At 39.3% G+C, this 20,535-nt stretch overlaps 1 long non-coding RNA gene across 1 annotated transcript; it reads left to right on the top strand.

Annotated features, from left to right (window-relative positions):
* Positions 1-1,379: 1,379 nt before the first annotated feature.
* LOC104972477 (uncharacterized) lies at positions 1,380-19,984 on the top strand. The gene is made up of 2 exons (XR_806782.4): positions 1,380-7,876; positions 18,504-19,984. It is a non-coding gene; the product is annotated as an uncharacterized lncRNA (long non-coding RNA).
* Positions 19,985-20,535: the final 551 nt, after the last annotated feature.

Below are 20,535 nucleotides of genomic sequence, written 5' to 3'. Positions count from 1 at the left end.
CCTAGCACACAGAATCCAACAATATATTAAAAAGATCATACATCATGCCCAAGTAGGCTTTATCCCAGGGATGCAAGGATTCTTCAATGTCCACAAATCAATCAATGTAAAAGACCACATCAACAAACTGAAAGATAAAAACCATGTGATTATCTCAATAGATGCAGAGAAAGCCTTTGACAAAATTCAACATCCATTTATGATTAACAACAAAAAAAAAAACCTCCAGAAAGCAGTAATAGAAGAAACATACCTCAACATAATAAAAGCTATATATGACAAACCCACAGCAAACCCATTATCCTCAATGGTGAAAAACTGAAAGCATTTCCCCTAAAGTCAGGAACAAGGCAAGGGTGCCCACTCTCACCACTACTACTCAACATAGTTTGGAAGTTTTGGCCACAGCAATCAAAGAAGAAAAAGAAATAAAAGGAGTCCAGATTGGAAAAGAAGAAGTAAAACTCTCACTGTTTGCAGATGACATGATCCTCTACATAGAAAACCATAAAGATTCCACCAGAAAATTACTAGAGCTAATCAATGAATATAGTAAAGTTGCAGGATATAAAATTAACACACAGAAATCCCTCGCATTCCTATACACTAACAATGAGAAAACAGAAAGAGAAATTAAGGAAACAATTCCATTCACCATTGCAATGAAAAGAATAAAATACTCAGGAATATATCTACCTAAAGAAACAAAAGACCTATATATAGAAAACTATAAAACACTGGTGAAAGAAATCAAAGAAGACACAAATAGATGGAGAAATATACCCTGTTCATGGATTGGAAGAATCAATATAGTGAAAATGAGTATACTACCCAAAGCAATCTATAGATTCAGTTCAATCCCTATCAAGCTGCTCCTGCTGCTGCGTCACTTCAGTCATGTCCGACTCTGTGTGACCCCATAGACGGCAACCCACCAGGCTCTCCCATCCCTGGGATTCTCCAGGCAAGAACACTGGAGTGGGTTGCCATTTCCTTCTCCAATGCATGAAAGTGAAAAAATAAAGTGTAATCGCTCAGTCGTGTCTGACTCCTAGTGACCCCATGGATTGCAGCCCACCAGGCCCCTCCATCCATGGGATTTTCCAGGCAAGAGTACTGGAGTGGGGTGCCATCGTCTTCTATGCCTATCAAGCTACCAAAGGTATTTTTCACAGAACTAGAACAAATAATTTCACAGTTTGTATGGAAATACCAAAAAACCTCGAATAGCCAAAGCAATCTTGAGAAAGAAGAATGGAACTGGAGGAATCAACCTGCCTGACTTCAGGCTCTACTACAAAGCCATAGTCATCAAGACAGTATGGTACTGGCACAAAGACAGAAATATAGATCAATGGAACAAAATAGAAAGCCCAGAGATAAATCCACGCACCTATGGACACCTTGTCTTTGACAAAGAAGGCAAGAATATACAATGGAGAAAAGACAATCTCTTGAACAAGTGGTGCTGGGAAAACTGGTCAACCACTTGTAAAAGAATGAAACTAGAACACTTTCTAACACCATACACAAAAATAAACTCAAAATGGATTAAAGATCTAAATGTAAGACCAGAAACTATTAAAATCCTTGAGGAAAACATAGGCAAAACACTCTCAAACATAAATTACAGCAGGATCCTCTATGACCCACCTCCCAGAGTAATGAAAATAAAAGCAAAAATAAACAAATGGGACCTAATTAAAATTAAAAGCTTCTGCACAAAAAAGGAAACTATAAGCAAGGTGAAAAGACAGCCTTCAGAATGGGAGAAAATAATAGAAAACGAAGCAACTGACAAAAAAGTAATCTCAAAAATATACAAGCAACTCCTGCAGCTCAATTCCAGAAAAATAAATGACCCAATCAAAAAAATGGGCCAAATAACTAAACAGACATTTCTCCAAAGAAGACATACAGATGGCTAACAAACACATGAAAAGATGCTCAACATCACTCATTACCAGAGAAATGCAAACCCAAACCACAATGAGGTACCATTTCACACCAGTCAGAATGGCTGCTATCCAAAAGTCTACAAGCAATAAATGCTGGAGAGGGTGTGAAGAAAAGTGAACCCTCTTACACTGTTGGTGGAAACGCAAACTAGTATAGCCACTATGAAGAACAGTTTGGAGATACCTTAAAAAAAAACTGGAAATAGAACTGCCATATGACCCAGCAATCCCACTACTGGGCATACACACCAAGAAAACCAGAATTGAAAGAGACATGTGTACCCCAATGTTCATCGCAGCACTGTTCATAATAGCCATGATGTGGAAGCAACCTAGACGTCCATCAGCAGACAAATGAATAAAAATGTTGTGGTACATATACACGATAGAATATTACTCATCCATTAGAAATAATACATTTGAATCAGTTCTAATGAGGTGGATGAAACTGGAGCCTATTATACAGAGTGAAGTAAGCCAGAAAGAAAAACACCAATACAGTATACTAACACATATATATGGAATTTAGAAAGATGGTAACGACAACCCTATATGTGAGACAGAAAAAAAGACACAGATGTATAGAACAGTCTTTTGGACTCTGTGGGAGAGGGCAAGGGTGGGATGATTTGGGAGAATGGCATTGAAACATGTATATTGTCGTATGTGAAACAGATCACCAGTCCAGGTTCGATGCATGAGACAGGGTGCTTGGGGCTGGTGCACTGGAATGACCCAGAGGGATAGGATGGGGAGGGAGGTGGGAGGTGGGTTCAGGATGGGGAACACATGTACACCTGTGGCAGATTCGTGTCAATGTATGGCAAAACCGCTACAATATTGTAAAGTAATTAGCCTCCAATTAAAATAAATTGATTTATAGTTAACAAAAAAATTCTGTGCTAAGCAGAGAAGATGGAGAAACAGAGGGAGAGCATTCTACCTGAAGGGGCTTCTGAGATAGTGCTTTGTATAATAAAAATAATTTTACAAGAGCCGCTGATGGCTTCCCTGGTGGCTCAGTGGAAAAGATCTGCCTGCCAATGGAGGAGACGTAGGTTCTGTCCCTGGTCCCAGAAGATCCCACATGCTGCAGAGCAACTAAGCCCAGCACCACAACTGTTGAGCCTGTGCTCTAGTTCAGGGAGCCACAACTACTGAGCCCACGTGCTGCAACTACTAGAGCCTGTGTGCCCTAGAGCCCATGCTCCACAACAAAGGGTAGCCCCCACTTGCTGCCACTAGAGAAAAGCCCTCACAGCAACGAAGACCCAGCACAGCCAGAAAATAATTTTTAAAAAACTAACTATGGTTTAAAAAAAAAAAGATCCCCTGGATCATTTTCCAAGCCATGCTTCAAATTTTATCAAACATGGAAAATTTCAGCCATTGTTTCTTTTAAATATTTGGTCTGTCTTCACCTGCCTCTCCTTACCTTCTGGAACTCCAAGTACACATATGATAGGCTGCTGGATGTTGTCCCAAGGCTCTCTGATGGTCTATTCATGTTCTCCAGTCTTTAAATCTCTGTGTTTCATTTTGGGTAGTTTCTATTGCAGTCTTCAAATTCACTGATCTTTTCTTGCCATGTCAAATCTGCTATTAATCTGTGTCCCATCCAGTTTGCTTTTCAACTGTAGATGTTTGAGTTGGGTCTTTTACACTTCTTGTCATGCTCATGCTTTCCTTCCAACTCCTTGAACACATGGGATATATTTATAGTAGCTATTTTATGTCTTTTACTATTTCCACCATCTATATCATTTCTAAGTCTGTTTCTATTGATTTTTTTCCTCATACTGAATCTTATATTCCTGTTTCATTGCACGTCTGGTAATTTTTAATGTCAGACTTTGCAAGCTTAATTTTTGGAGAGTATTGGATATGTTTGTAATCCTTTAAATATTTTTGTACTTTCCAATAAGATGCAATTAAATTACTTGGGAAGAGTTTGATATTTTCAAGAGTTGCTCTTCAGGTTTGTTTGGTGGGCGCAGAACAGCCTTTAGGGTTAATTTGGCCCTTCTGTTGAGGCAATATGCTTCTGAAGTCTCCCTCAGTTCCTTGTATGTTTGGAAGTCTTTCTATTCTAGCTGGCAGGAACAAACTATTCCCAGATCTGTGTGTGCTCTGGGAACTTAGCCACCATCTCCTTTGCTATGGTTTCTTCTCCAGTGTTGCTAGTTTCCTGAAAATTGTGAAATTTGTGAATTATTATTTAACTGAAGACTCGGGGAGAACCTCTGAAGATATCGGGAACTCTTTCTCATTGCAGCTTCCTTCTCTCAAGTTCTATGCCCTGTGAAATCTATCTGCCTGAGCATCCCTGAACTCTGTCCCACAGCTCAGGAAGATCACCCAGCCTGCTGGGATCCCCTTCTCTGTGCAGGACCTGGGAACTCCCCAGGCAGTAAACTGAAACATTCATCAGGCTCATCTTAGGCTTTCTTCCTCCTTTTTGGCAGAGATTTCTCTGCCTTGAATTGCCTGTTTTCCAGTGTCCGAAAACCAGCTTCATAGATTTTGACCAGTTTTTCAGTTGTTTAAGAAGGAAGGGTACATGTGGTCCCTGTTAATCCTCCACAAACGCAAGTGGCAATTCAATGTGTCAACTTTGTGTGCATGCTAAGTCGCTTCAGTCATTTCCAACTCTTTGTGACCCTGCTGTAACCCACAAGGCTCCTCTGTCCTTGGGATTCTCCAGGCAAGAATACTGGAGTGGGTTGTCATTTCCTCCCTGAGGGGATCTTCCCAGGTCTCAAACCTGGAATCAAACCCATGTCTCTTATGTCTTCTGCATTGGCAGGCAGGTTCTTTACCACCAGCGGCCCATGGGAAGCACCATGTGTCAACTTTAGACCCTAATGTTTAATTATTCTGTGGGCTCCTGGAAATTCAGCTACCACTTAGAACAGTGCTTAGTACATCATAGGCATTCAATAATTTTTTTGAATGAATGGGATCCTCTTTCCTCCCAACATTGTCCTCAATGAACTTTTCCTCTTTTAATTCTAACTATTTTCCTAATATGCCAAGAACATTATTGATTCTCTTCTCCAAAATATACCCTGTTTTTTCCTATATTCATCTTGGTGTAGTTAACATTCATCCATATCAGTTCTAAAATGTTTAGGAAAGGACTTCCCTGGTGGGGCAATGGATAAGAATCTTCCTGCCAATGCAGGGGACACAGATTTGATCCCTGGTCCAGGAAGTACCCACAAGCCACAGAGCAACAGAGCCCATGCATCACAAATATTGAGCTTGTGCTCTTGAGCCCAGAGCTGCAACTACTCAAGTCCCTGCCCCTAGAGCCTGTACTCTGCTACAAGAGAAGCCGCTGCAATGAGAAGCCTGTGCACCACAACCAGAGAGTAACCCCCACTCACCACAACTAGAGAAAGCCTGTGTGCAGCAACCAAGACCCAGGGCAACCAAAAATTAAATAAAAATAAATAAATAAATAATTTTAAAAAATAAATGTTTAGGAACAAAATTAAAGATCCTAAGAGAGAACCTGCATAAACTGTAGGTGTCTCTGGTTAACTTACAGAGGTATCTACTGATACCACCTTGAGCAGCATTTCTAATCAATTGTGTACCCATCACATGGTGATCTAATCCAGTGCCCTAAGTTTTCTTCAAAGGAAATGCTTCATATGCCTCATCTGCCAAAATAAGTCAGCCTGGCCCTGGTCTAACTCTGTAATTTATGGCCTGAAGACTAGAAAGTGCTAAGGAAAAAAAAAAAAAAAGGTTAGTATTAGCACGTTGACTCTGTTACTTCCAGGCTACCAGGCTAAATGCTAAAAAAAATAAAAAAAAGTCTTTAGTGAAATCATTCCCTAAATCAGATCCTCTTTTAGATGGATAAAGTAAATTTGATTCAAAGCTAATAACTGTATTAGTACATAGTGAGCATTTGGGCTTCTTCCATCATCTCTACAGCTGGTCTTCTTTTGTCTCTATTAGCACATTTGCTCTTTTGAAAAGTAGAATGACATGAGAATAAAACTACATATATCATTCCAACACTAAAAGGAAAAAATCTTTTCCCCCCTCATTTTTTATAAATCAGATGTGGAATTAAATGGAAATGCATTTTTAAGTGAGAATAAAATTTTTGGTAACATATTCTCCCCAAATTAAAATGGAACATGGCATTGGGTGAGAGTGCCACCTACAAACCATAGCATATGTGACTTTTTACTGATACTTTCAAAGGGAGCATTTCCCAACATATTGTCCTTATTCTACATCCATTTTTCACTCTGGAATAATGAATATGGATCCTTTAAGTCTTGGGAGAAATTGGCACCACTTGAAGTAACTTTGCTGACAGTCCCCAGACTCCTAGGGCTTATCACTAGCAAGATATGGAAGAATGGTAAGTTTGAAAGGGTTTTGGATATTTCTTCTCAGATTTTGATGGAAAGAGCAGTGAGTCTGTTTATTTAGCTCACTGCTGAGTCAAAATTAAGCCACAAATCTGCTTCCTGATTTCTCTGGGGCATAATATGTTCGTATTTGAAAATTTTCTTGTATATGAGCTATCAAGTCAAAATTCGTTTCTCATATACACAAGCCTCATAATAGCCATATATTTCTAGAAGTCCATGCCTCTCTTCAAACTTCTCCCTTTAGACGTTAGAATCTGAATGGGAAAAAAAAATAATTTCATAGAGTTTCTCTCCTTTAAGTCAAAGAATTTAGGGAGTTCCCTGGCTGTGCAGTGTTTAGGATTCAGTGCTTTCACTGCCGTGAGTCAACGTTCAATCCCTGGTCAGGGAGCTGAGATCCCACAAGCCACGTGGGCAGCCAAAAACAAGAAAAAAAAAATTATTTAAAAATTTAGGAAATACACTGCCCAAACAGGGCAATAAAGCAATGAAAATATAATAGTAGTAAAACAAAGCTCTGTAAAAATTTAATTACTAAGCAGAAAAAGAGTTTGATTTTACAGATGAAAAAGGTGCTGAAACATTTTGACCACAGCTTGTGAGGTGAAGAAGGGGCGGTAACAGGAGGATGAGAAGGCTGTGTTTAATTTATTTTCCCCTCATTTTGTTTGCACGAGTAATTGAGGGAAGAGTTTTTCAATGCTGGCTATAATTATTAGGCCAAGAAATTTTAGTTGACATAAGGTTGCAACATTCAGTATGCATGAAAAATAGAGCAAGTCAAAGTCAAAATAAGTTTCTCCTCACAGAGCTATGAGATGAGTGGGAACAGCTTGTACACTAACTGCACAGATGAAGTCATCTTTGACAACAAAGTATTAAAGACTTGACATAAGAATCTTTCAGTTCCATCTTGCTCTGCCACGTAACATTGGTGACAGGTATTTAAGAACTGCCTGTTCTGTCCAAAAGGTTCAGTATCTACTGAGCACCATCAGAGTGTCTGTGTACATAATTAGTGCTCCCAACTGCTTTGAAGCACAGCAGACCATCCACTGGCAGGCACCACTCAGGTTGTAATTCTCCCCTTTGAATTTCATAGTCATTATTTAACATATGAAAAAAAAAATGTTTTTCTCACACTTCAAAGACAGTGAATAAGATTTTGCTTTTTTTTTTTTTTTGAGGCCATTTTTATTTAAAAAACAAACTTATTTGCTTTCTACGTGCAAAGAGCCTTACAGAAACATAGTAAAATACGTAATGTCTCAGAACCTTTCTCAAGTTTATTTTCATTGCATAATCAGTTCCATTTGGTGGAGAATCCTTGAGATTATTTCACATTCTGTTAAATGCTAACACACACCAAATTCATAGAATCATAAGGGTGTGAAGCAGGATGGTTCTGCAAAATTAGGGGAAATTAAGCTAAAGATCAGTATGACACTGAAATGTTACATTTTCCACTAACCCACAGGGAAAAAAGAAAAGAATTGGAAGCCTTGCAGTTGAATCCAGGTATGCTTTTTCTGAACAGTTACTTGGTGTTTACCAATGTGAAAGCAAGATGATTCTTCAAGTACTCTGGTTTGAGAATTCCCAATTGTTACTTGATATTCTAATGGAAGAGATATTGGCTCCAAGCTTTGCAGGAGATGGGTATTTTGCAATAATCTCTTCTTTAGAGAAGGGGGGAAAGTGGAAACAGTGAGAGATTTTATTTTCTCGGGCTCCAAAATCATTGCTGTTGTGGACTTCAGTCATGAAATGAAAAGGTGTTTACTCCTTGGAAGGAAAGCTATGACAAACCTAGACAGCATATTAAAAAGCAGAGACATCACTTTGCCAACAGAAGTCTGTATGGTCAAACCTATGGTTTTTCCAGTAGTCACGTACAGATGGGACAACTGGACCATAACGAAGACTGAGCACTGAAGAACTGATGCTTTTGAATTGTGGTGCTGGAGAAGACTCGAGAGTCCCTTGGACTGCAGAAAGATCAAACCAGTCAATTCTAAAGGAAGTTGATCCTGAATATTCATTGGAAGGACTGATGCTGAAGCTGAAGCTCTAATACTTTAGCCACCTGAAGTGAAGAGCCCAACTCATTGGAAAAGACCCTGATGCTGGGAAAGATTGAGGGCAAGAGGAGAAGGGGGCAGCAGAGGATGAGATGGTTGGATGGCCTCGCTGATTCAATGGACATGAATTTGAGCAAAGTCCAGGAAATAGTGAAGGACAGGGAAGCCTAGCATGCTGCAGTCCATGGGGTGGCAAAGAGTCGGATACGACTTAGCAACTGAACAACAAACAACTTCTTTAGAAATATTGAGTCCATTCAAACATGTCAAAATACAGCTTGCCCTGATATGAAAGTTATTAACATGGGACCTTTTCCCTTCCTTATATTTTCTTGATTATTAATAACCCCCAAAAATGAGCTGTTTCAAATATATATATGTATAATTTTTATATTCTGAAAACTGTATGGAACACCGTGGCCATTAACATTAAAACAAGCTTGCTGCTGCTAAGTCACTTTAGTCATGTCCGACTCTGTGCACAGGTGAGCTAATCTCCATAGTAATATTGAAAGGCAGATAAACAATTCTGGATAACAGACATGAATACATTAACCTATTTATTACACTTTTAATTTCTTCCTAGTACACATGTTGACAGCATCACTACAAGGAAAAAGTTCAGAAAAATCAGAGTAGTCCTGCCCCACAGAATAGAATATAGGCTACATAAAATAATTTAAAATTTTCTATAGACCTTCATTTCAAACAGTATACTTTAACAATACATTTTGCTTAATCCAATAAATCTAACAGTATTATAACATATAACCAATACAAAAAGTATTCATGAAATATTTTAGATTATTTTTCTCACACTAAGTCTTTGAAATCTGGTGTATATTTTATACTCGCAGACAATCTGAATTTGAACTCTGGTCACATTTCAAATGCTTAATGTCTAGTGATTACTGTGTTGGACAGAATGGACCTGTAGGGCAGTACATATTCACTATGTTTAAACAACAAATAGAGTCTCTTTAACGGAGATCTCTTGCAGTTTTCCCTTGAACTTTTTAGAAACTCCATTGCACCCCGCTACAAAGGACTTGCCATGTCCCTGTCCAGTATGACTATGCCTCAGAGTGCTCTGTATGCTGTAAGGAAGCAGATCAACCAGAAGCTGGTGGTATTTCGCTTTCATGTATCTTCTGCATTAAAATGTGCCCCAAACCAAAGATAAAACTTGGCTTCTGGCTACATTATTAATCTTCTAGTACCTTTCACACTTCCAGCTTCCCTGGTGGCTCAGATGCTAAAGAATCTGCCTGCAATGAGGTAGACTAGGGTTATATCCCTGCGTTGTGAAGATTCCCTTGAGAAGGGAATGGCTACCAGTATTCTTGCCTGAAGAATTCCATGGACGGAATGCAAACTAGTACAGCCACTATGGAAAACAGTGTGGAGATTCCTTAAAAAACTGGAACTAGAACTGCCTTATGATCCAGCAATCCCACTGCTGGGCATACACACTGAGGAAACCAGAAGGGAAAGAGACACGTGTACCCCAATGTTCATCACAGCACTGTTTATAATAGCCAGGACATGGAAGCAACCTAGATGTCCATCAGCAGATGAATGGATAAGAAAGCTGTGGTACATATACACAATGGAGTATTACTCAGCCATTAAAAAGAATACCTTTGAATCAGTTCTAATGAGGTGGATGAAACTGGAGCCTATTATACAGAGTGAAGTAAGCCAGAAAGAAAAACACCAATACAGTATACTAATGCATATATATGGAATTTAGAAAGATGGTAACAATAACCCTGTATACGAGACAGCAAAAGAGACACTGATGTATGAACAGTCTTTTGGACTCTGTGGGAGAGGGAGAGGGTGGGATGATTTGGGAGAATGGCATTGAAATATGTATAATATCATATATGAAGTGAGTCACCAGTCCAGGTTCGATGCACGACACTGGATGCTTGAGTCTGGTGCACTGGGATGACCCAGAGGGATGGTATGGGGAGGGAGGAGGGAGGAGGGTTCAGGATGGGGAACACATGTATACCTGTGGCAGACTCATTTTGATATATGGCAAAACCAATACAATATTGTAAAGTTAAATAAAATAAAATTAAAAAAAAAACAATATCACTGAACAAGAATGAAACAAAAATGCACAACCTTACAATGATATTTCTTAGTATTATTATAATGAAATAAATATCTTAATTGCTGAAAAAAAAAGAATTCCATGGACAGGGGAGCCTGGTGAGCTATAGTCCATGGGATTGCAAAGAATCGGACACGACTGAGCAACTAACACACACACACATACTCACACACCTTTCACATTTCAGGGCATCTGGCCCAGCAACCTACTGCTAGGGCTGATTTGAATCCACGAGGAGGCTCATCCAATTCTGATGGGTGGGTCAAACGCTGCTGTCAACCTGAATAGTCTATGAGCTAGCACACATTGAGTATCTACTATAGGCTAAAGTGAAAGAAGTGTAAGTGTTATTCGTTTAGTCTTACTGACTCTTTGAGACCCCATGGACTAGGGCCTACCAGGCCCCTCTGTCCATGGAATTCTCCAGGCAAGAATACTGGAGTGTGTAACCATGCCCTTCTCCAGTGGATCTTCCCAACCAAGGGATCAAAACTGTGTCTCTTGTATCTCCTGCATTGCAGGTGGATTCTTTACCATCTGAGCCATCAGGGAAGCCCATTACAGGCTAAACTAAGTTCATAACCTCATTTACTCAGATCCTCAATTGCTTTCTGTAGTACCTCATAGCATCCTCATCTCTGCCTCTGTTCCTCCATTCTTAAGTCATCCACTAGAGCCATCAGAGTTTGCTCGGACCCATCTGATTGTCATGCCTCCCCAGTGGACCCCTGGGATGGCTCCCACTGTTAATAAAGTGCAAACTTCATTCAGTGTTGTATATGAAGCCCACCCCACTCCCTGGCCCCAGCCCAGCTCTCAAGCTGCAGCTCTGTCTAGTTCCCTGATTGTGTGGCCTCTCCCTCATATTCTCTACACACATGCTCCAGCCAGATGGCTTCTTGCCATCCCCTGATGGTGCCATATCATTCTCTCATGCTAGGTTTGTATACACGGCTTTCTTTGCCTAGAATGTACTTTCCCTCTTGTTTACAGGTCAGAATCCTATATTTCCAATCTACAAAATCCAAGTTAATATTCTAGCTTCTGTACTTGTTCTTGTTCCATGGAGGGAAGCTGCCTGCTAATCTGAAAACATCTTTGTTTCTGATGGTAGAAGTCAAATCCACCTACTGTTTGGGGGAAGTTTTCTCAGTATATTTCTTGTTCGCTGTCTTATTTCAGATGAGAGCTGCTACTAATCCATGAGCAATTCCAATAATGCTCAGGTAGTATCATAGCGCCGACTCTTTATGTCCGACTCTTTGCGACCCCATGGACTGTAGCCTACAAGGCTCGTCTGTCCATGGAATTTTCCAGGCAAGAGTACTGGAGTGGGTTGCCATTTCCTTCTCCAGGGGATCTTCCCTACGCAGGGATCGAACCCGGGTCTCCCGCATTGCAGGCAGATGCTTTACCGTCTGAGCCATCAGGGAAGTCACTAATATTATAGTGCCAGTCTTATCAAGAGTAATCTTGATACTCTTACTCTTAATAAGTATTACTCTTGATAAGACAAGGAAAAACAAGTAGAAGTTTTCTCAAAGTGCACTTGAAAATAAGAATGACTATTACATTTTTTACTGTATTTTTTAATACAGTCATGTCAAGAAAGAACTAAAAATAGGACGTTGACCTTTTAACTCCTTTTTGTGAGCTGAGTTCACGTAAACCCTAATTTTATATTTGTTATCCTTTTGGTGTTTTTCAAGGCAGTTTCCCATTCATGCTTTTCACAGCAGAGCTATCAACAATTGACTCTCACACCTCAGCATGTCCCAAGACAAACTCATCACCATCTCTTTAAGCCTGTTCTTTTGGACTCTTCTAGTTTGTTTTGGAAAGTTCATCACTTGGGGTTATACCCAACATGCCCTTCTCCATCACTCCTAACAAAAATAAGTTGCCACGTCCTCTTATTCTACCTCGGCAGTATCTCTGACAATCACTCCTTCTCTGCAGTTCTCACTGCCTACATCCTAGTTCAGGCCCATCTTGTCTCCCACTTGTGCCCCTGGAATTACCTCAGCCCTATTTCCCTTTAACTCCTAAATTCCAACATTTGCCAAGATTTCTAAAGCCCAGCTCAAAGCATGTCATCTCTCAGCTCAAAAACCCTCAGTTCCTCCCCATCACCTAATAAACAAAATCCAGACTCTTTAGCCTGACAGTCAAAGCCCACCCATGCTGTGACCCCAATATAATGTTATAATGTGATCTCCCTACTCCCTTCCACGTACTACAGTCAAAATGTACTAGTTGTCCCCCAAATACGCCCTGCCCATCTTAGCATCTGGCCTTTGTCTCTGGTGTTTTTGTCTCTTTAACTTCTTGCTAATTGAAATATGACCCATCCTTCAAGTCCCAGTCACAACCACTGCCTCTTCCATGAAGACTTTCTGCATTTTCCAGCAGGAAATAATCTTTTAGTCCTTGTATATACTTTTTTGTATTTTTGTTTTAATCCTTACTACAGCTTATATTGCAAGCTTGTTTGTGTAAGTATGTGTGTCAATATCTTGTATCTGCTCAGATAATAAAGTTCATTTCATTGATGAACAGATATTTCTTGAGTACCTACTATGTGCTAGTACAATTCAGAAAACAGAGAGTAAGCTGAACAATAGAGTACCCATTTTAAATGCCCAGCTTACAGCACCCAGCCTGTATGTTACACTTTGTAAGCACTCAGTGATTCCTTGCCAAACTCATGGCTAAATTCCTAATTGATTTGAAAAATGAATTTCCAGAAAGTTTGACTTTCAGACCAGAAAAGCAAAAATGGAAATTAAGTTTAAAAGGCTTCAGAGCAGCTGAATTAGGAGTTCATAACATATATGTATTTGTCTCTTGTGCAGTTTAGCCCTGGAGACCCTGGCAAGCCCTCACACAGAGCCCTTTGCTCTCAGATTACACACATCTTTAACAATAATAATCATGACAACAACCACAGCAAGCTCCAGTATTTGATTTACAAGCTCATTTCAGATGAGGAGCAGCAAATTAGGAGCAGGGAATAGACATGGCATAATCAGTCACATTGGCATCAGTGAGACTGACAGTCTAGCAACAAGGGAGGACCCCAAAAAAGCTAAAAAACAAAGCAACAATAAAAAAAAATAAAACGGTGATCCGCAGCCATTTAGAATAGAGACAAACAGTTCTGCATACCTCCAAAGAGCCTGAGGGCTTCTCAGCGTAATAGCACAATACTACAAGTTGGATAATGTTTATAATGCATTATTTTAGAAGGCAGGGAAGATTAATATACTGGAAATGTTTCCATATAAGATAATTAAAACTCTTGGTATTTAAAAGGATAAATCCTCAGCCATCTATTAAACTCATTTGTCCAGAACAACCCTCTTGCACCCCCACCCATAGGCTTTGGAGCCAGGCTTTTATTGTACTTCCTTGCATTACTTGATTCATTTGCTCAGAACATTCGTTGGCTCTCAGCATTTAGTTTAATCTTCATTAGGTAAGTTTTATTCCCATTTTATTTGCACAATACTCTACAAGGGCCAGTAGAGAACACAACAGATTGGAAAAGTCTAGACCCTAGGCTTGGCTTGGAGATGCTCAAGGTCTTGTTAAGGAAATAAACTTTATATCCTCGAACCACATGAAGACACAGTAGAGAAATGCAAATAAGTGTATACTGTGAAACAAACTTTGCGATGAAAGATCATTTGGGAAATAACTAGGCCTAATCAAGATTACTTTGATATGAGCCTCTGAGCCAGAAGTGGAAGCTTTGGGGTAAAGAAAACAGCACAAAGAGTGCCTACCGGAGGCAAGAAAGAACAAATCATGTGCTGGTAGTGGCCAAGAGCCAGACTGACAGACTGAGACTGAGGCCCCTGCTTGAGGATGACAAGAGATAAGTTTGAAGTGTTCCACCTTCTCGTATTAATACTAATCCCTTTGTATTAAAACAAATCATCTTTCTTAAATCATGTCTTAGTCTATTCAGGCTGCCATAACAAAGTAAGATAGACTGAGTGACTTAAACAAAAACATATTTATTCTCACACTTCTAGAGGCTGGGAAGTCCAAGATCTAAGGAGCCATGTTTCTGGTGAAAGGTGCTTCCTGATTCATAGACACCTTCTTGCTGTGTCCTCACATTGGGGAGAAAGAGAGCAAGCTCTCTGGTGTCTCTTCTTATAAGCACACTAATAACATCATGAAGGCCCCACCCTCATGACCTCATCTAACTCTGATTACCTCCCCAAAGCTCCATCTCCAGATATCATCACACTGGAGGGTAGGCCTTAACAGATGAATTCGGTAAGATTGGGGGTTGTGGGGGGAGTCACAACATTTGGTGCATAACAGGTCATTTGAATGTAAATCTCTGCATCTTTAGAAAAGCTCAAAAAATCAAGTTTGACATACAGACTAGTATTTGTCTTCAGGGTTTCCCAGATGCCCATGGTGGTAAAGAACCTGTGTGCCAGTGCAGGAGACATAGAGATGTGGGTTTGATCCCTGGGTTGGGAATATCCCCTGGAGGGCAGCATGGCAACCCACCTCAGTATTCTTGCCTGGAGAATCCCATGAACAGAGGAAACTGGCAGGCTACAATCCTTAGGGTCGAAAAGAGTCAGACGCTACTGAAGCGGCTTCGTGCACACACACATTTGTCTTCAATCATGTCATCTTACAAGAGAATTTGTGTAACAGCTAGTTACAAGCTACGAAGCTGACTTGATTTGCTTCCTCTACATTCATTTTACAAAAAGAAAAAAATCATAGGAAGTAAAGTTGTCCTTTGGTTAGGAGCTCTGGAAATGCTCTCCTTCTAGAAGACATCATCCGGTGTATTTGAAGCTTTGGATGATGGCTAACAGATTCATGAGTTCAGTTCAGTTCAGTCACTCAGTCGTGTCCGACTCTTTGCGACCCCATGAATCGCAGCACGCCAGGCCTCCCTGTCCATCACCAACTCCCGGAGCATGCTCCAACTCATGCCCATTGAGTCAGTGGTGCCATTCAACCATCTCATCCTCTGTCATCCCCTTCTCCTCCTGCCTTCAATCTTTCCCAGCATCAGGGTCTTTTCCAGTGAGTCAGTTCTTCACGTCAGGTGGCCAAAGTATAAACACAAATAATGGACTAAAACTTTCTACAGCTTGTTAACTGGTGAAGACTGGAGATTTGTCAGTCTGTTAAAATGGGGTTCTAATAACTGTGCTTTTATCTAAACTGTAAACTCTGGGAGCGTGGGGTAAGTGTTTTCCCCAAGAGTCTAAACCATCACCCACCACTGAAATGGGACTTAGTATTAAGCAAAAACCAATAAATGATTGAATGCAAGACAAATTGACTTGTTAACATTTGATTAAAGTAAAATTCTATGTTTCTCAAAATTACCCTGAATTGGCTGAGATGCTTATGACTGATGGATTATGCCTATTTAACAAATTAAATGCAAACCACAAAATCAGGGATTTTAAACTAATTTTTTCACAGACACGTTTGTTGTAAATCCAGTACATGTATCCTGTTGAATTGGCTGCTTTGTGTAATTGAGAGCCAATTTCAACGTTCACATGACAATGAAAATCTCAAGCTTAAATTTATTAATATGTTGCCTTGGCAGAACACCAGACTTCTTAGTAGCAAAATATGGAGAGAATGGATATTAGTCTCCAAAGATTTGAGTTTGATTTTGAAAATAAACTGATGTTGTTCTTTAAAAGATCATTCATAAGGAAATATAACTGTAGAGATGTGGACTAGAAAGCAATTTAAATGAAAAATATTTCAAAGGACAGAGAAAGTTTCAGCATGGTATTTGGTTGGAAGGCCCAGGGATCAAAATATTTAACTGTTTTAAGTCCCACCTGAGCAATTCAAATCCTGAATCATTGCTCATGCATCTATCTGATAACTCCTAATCTAGACATACTTAACAAAGAATTTGTCAAACACACTAGAATAGGGAACAGAAGAACTACATATTCAACCAGACAGATCCCAGAAAAGGAGAATTCATCATTTCTAACGGCCAAGATTGTAATGTATTTCGCACATACCAGGTATCCATCCAGCACTGTCAAGTGACAAATAATAAGGATTATCTAATCCTTATAAAAAGCCCATTGAGCAGATAAGGGAACTAAGGCTTAAAAATAGGTTAAGCAAATTACCCCAAATCAACAAGCCTGTAAATGGCAAAGGCAAGATTTTAGCCATTGTTAGTGACCACTCCACTTTGTTTCACTGCTCCTCAAGAGGTGGTCCTTGAACTGGCAACATCAGCATCGCCTGGGAACTTGTTGGAAATCAAAGTCCCGAACTCTACACAGACTTCCTGAATGACAATCACTGGCTGTGGGGCCCAGGAATCTGTTTTAACTAGCTCTGCAGGAAATTCTAATGCACACTAAAGTCTGAGAAGTACAACTCTATCCTACTCTATTTCTCCAAACTTTAGCAAATATATATATTTCACTTTGCCAAAAATTAACATCACATCCGTTTCTTTGAACCATAATCACTAGACCAGCAACCTTAATTCTGACAAATAGAACACATAAAATGAGCCCCAAGGAAAAGAGCACAATGCCATTATTATCCATCTATAATATAAACGAGGACTACAGTGATTGGAATTCTTTCAAGACCTGACTACGCATATTGATTTAGGATTAGAATAGTAATCACTTAGCTCATTCTAAGCTTTAACAGATAAAATAGATTTTAAATATAAGCTCAGAAATGAGTATCTTGCCAAGAGGGCAAGAGTAACCATCCAATGTGCTGTGACAAAAGTGAAATATAATACATGAAAAGGGCAATCAGAATTCCAATCTATTGCTTTGAATAATTGTCTTGCCGGGAAATGAAATGTATTGACATTGCTGCTGAGCTGTCATTAACATGTTATGCAGACATTGAGATTTTTCTAAGCAAAGTTACTGGAAGTCATTCAAATATTTATAATGGTGTAATGGGTGAACTGGAGACTTTCTCTTTCAGGAAAAAAAAAAATGAGTTCCAAGCTCCTTGATGAGAAAATATTTGGAATAAAGCACAATAGATTTATATACAGACTTATAGGGTTGAAATTGATTTTTGTTTCCCTGGGAATTTAAGAATCTTTTTAATAGTGGAGAGCTGGTGTACAGCTGCAAGAGGTTGGCTTAATACGGAGCCAATATTTATGCTTTCTTGATAGAACAAATGAGAGTCCTCGCTCTGTTTTCTATCTTACTTTTGTTGAAAGTCTGGCAACACTGGGATATAATACTTGCTTCTTCAAAATGTTTCTAAATTGTTCACTGTTTTGCATTTAATCTTGAGGCTGCTTTATTTATAATATTATTAAACCTCAAAGAAACCCATATGGTGGAAGGGAATGGAGAAATTTTGTGATTTCACTGTTTTGTTTTTCTTTAATAGAATTTATGTGAAACCAAAAATCATTCAAGTTTGTGTTTTTATTTTCAAGTAGTGTGTCCATGCCTTGCAACAGGGTGCCTTAAACAGATGGATAAAGTATAGAACATAATAAATTTTATGACTAATATGTAATTCTGCAGAAATTGCCCTCTTTCTAACAGGTGAGTGAAGGTTTATATAGAGATTTGTTACCTCTATATTTAAATTAAGAAACTACAACCTTGAAAAAATATAAACATATCTTTGTCCAAATGCATATCCAACACGTAACTACCAGCAGCCTCTATTTCTTAAGAATTTCTAGGTTTACTCCAGCCTTACTTATTTATTCCTACTGCTTACCATTTGTCTACTATATTGAGGATCTACTACAGGCCAGTATTATGCTTGTGTTTTACTTGGATATCAGGTATACAGGCGCAGTACTTTGACATATGATAAGCACTCTAGCAAATATTATTATCTATATACAACTGCCAAAAACACAGAATTTGTCTGTAAACAGTAATTTATGCTTCTTGGATCCTAGGTCTCACTGGCGGAGTTTTGAAGTCATCTGTACCATCTTTCAGCATGCATAACTGGAATCCAACTGGTCAGTGTAAGGTAGTAGCTAAAATCATGGACACTGGTACCAGAAAACCATGATTCCAGTCCGTGTTCTACTGCTTACTACCTGTGTGACCCTGAACCAGACATTTCAGCTTTGTATGCCCTGTTTCCTATTTCAGAGTTGTTGTACAGATTTACTCAGAGACTGCTTGGAAAAGTGTTTGGTGTGGGGTAGGTGGTCAATGTTTGGTAGCCATCATTGTTATTCTCTGGGCCCATTAAATCACCTGTAAACAGATGTAATAAACAAACCTATGGAAGGCTAGACAGTAAAGAATCCACCTGCAATGCGGGAGACCTAGGTTCAGTCCCTGGGTTGGGAAGATCTCATGGAGGAGGGTATGGCAACCCACTTCAGTATTCTTGCCTGGAGAATCCCCATGGACAGAGGAGCCTGGCAGGCTACAGTCCACAAGGTCGCAAAGAGTCAGACACGACCGAGAGACTAAGAACACAGCACACATGGAAGGCTAGAGGTTCTGTGAGGCCAAGAACCATGTATGTCTTTTCACTATTGGATCCTAGCACAGAGCTTAGATGCCTGTCTCACAAATAAAAAGTTAAGTAAATTAATACATGAAATATATATATATAAAGCAATTGGCACAGCGCCTGGCACATAGCAAGTGTTCAATAGATGAGGGCTGTTTTAAGTATATTTAACTGTTTTGTGAACTCCATTAATAGAGTTTTAGTTCAAATCTGACCTCTGTCCATAATACTGGTAAGTCTTTGGGGGAAGTCTTTACTCCTTGGAACTAAGACCTCCAGGGGGCTCTGTCCAGTTGCATTATGGAATAGCTCCTTAAGCCTTGACTAGAAAGGAGTTAGTGGTAAGGGCATTGGGCCAGAAATACAGAAGATTTAAGATTCAAGTCCTGGCTTTACAGTTACCTAGTTATATGGCCTTGGACAAGTCATTTCACCTCTTTGGGTCTGTTTCCTCTGTAGTAAGATGAATGGCTTGGACTGAGAGATCCCCTTTGAATTCTGGATCTCTATAATTTTAGAACTGTATCATAATTCTTTGTTTGTGAGCATATAAACAATTTTTATGACTTATCTCTCATGTATATAGCATATCTGTCACACACATGTGAGAGCACACTCATGCACACACACACATAAATGTGTATATATGAATCAGCAAAGCCTGCTGTGAATTTTTCACCCAATAGAGGAAATTTTCTTCTAGAACAATGAATTCCTCTCTCCATTTATACTTTTCAGGGTGATGGTGCATGTGAATTACGCATTTAGATTTGGCATCCATATTAGATTAGAACTGAGAAATGTTTCAAAAGGAAGACTTAAGAAAAATTAATGACTTATTTTGTCTGCTCCAGCCTAATGTAATTTCCCTCCTCCACACTAAACAATTTTTCTTGTCTATGCCAATTGTTTGCCATTTCTTGAACATCCAACTGCTCAGATGTGTGTGTGTGCCTTGTCTCCCCATGTAAGAAGAGCTATCACTTATTAAACACCTACTGTTTGCCAGGCACTGTGCTAGGAAATTCTCTAATTCTTTCAGCAATCCTCAAAAATTACAGATGAGGAAACTGAATTTAGGTGTTTAAGTAGGTGCTCAAGTTTGAACCACAGTCATTGGTGAAGCCTGCATTTGAACCTGGCTCTGTCTCATAAGACCCAGTGCCCTATCTTCTCTATAATATCTTTTAAACAGCTGCTTGCCATGTCTAATCCCATCAATCTAAACATTTCCCTGGAAGCAGATCTGTTTATTACATTTATTTGAATCCCATCCTTCCAAACATACACACAGAGTTGTAAACATAATAGGTGCAACATAACAACATAATGTGAAATGTATGTTGAATAAATGGAAGAGAAAAAAAGGACATACTGGGCCTTCTTCAGTTTTGTTGCCTCATTTCTCTCTTAGAGTTCTTTTTTTTTTTTTTGGATCAAAACAGGAAGTGGTAAGG

The sequence above is a fragment of the Bos taurus genome, chromosome 5 (assembly GCF_002263795.3).
Source record: "Bos taurus isolate L1 Dominette 01449 registration number 42190680 breed Hereford chromosome 5, ARS-UCD2.0, whole genome shotgun sequence".
Taxonomy (NCBI): domain Eukaryota; kingdom Metazoa; phylum Chordata; class Mammalia; order Artiodactyla; family Bovidae; genus Bos; species Bos taurus.
The sequence above is the reverse complement of the archived record's forward strand: the minus strand, read 5'-3'. Positions and strand labels throughout refer to the sequence as shown.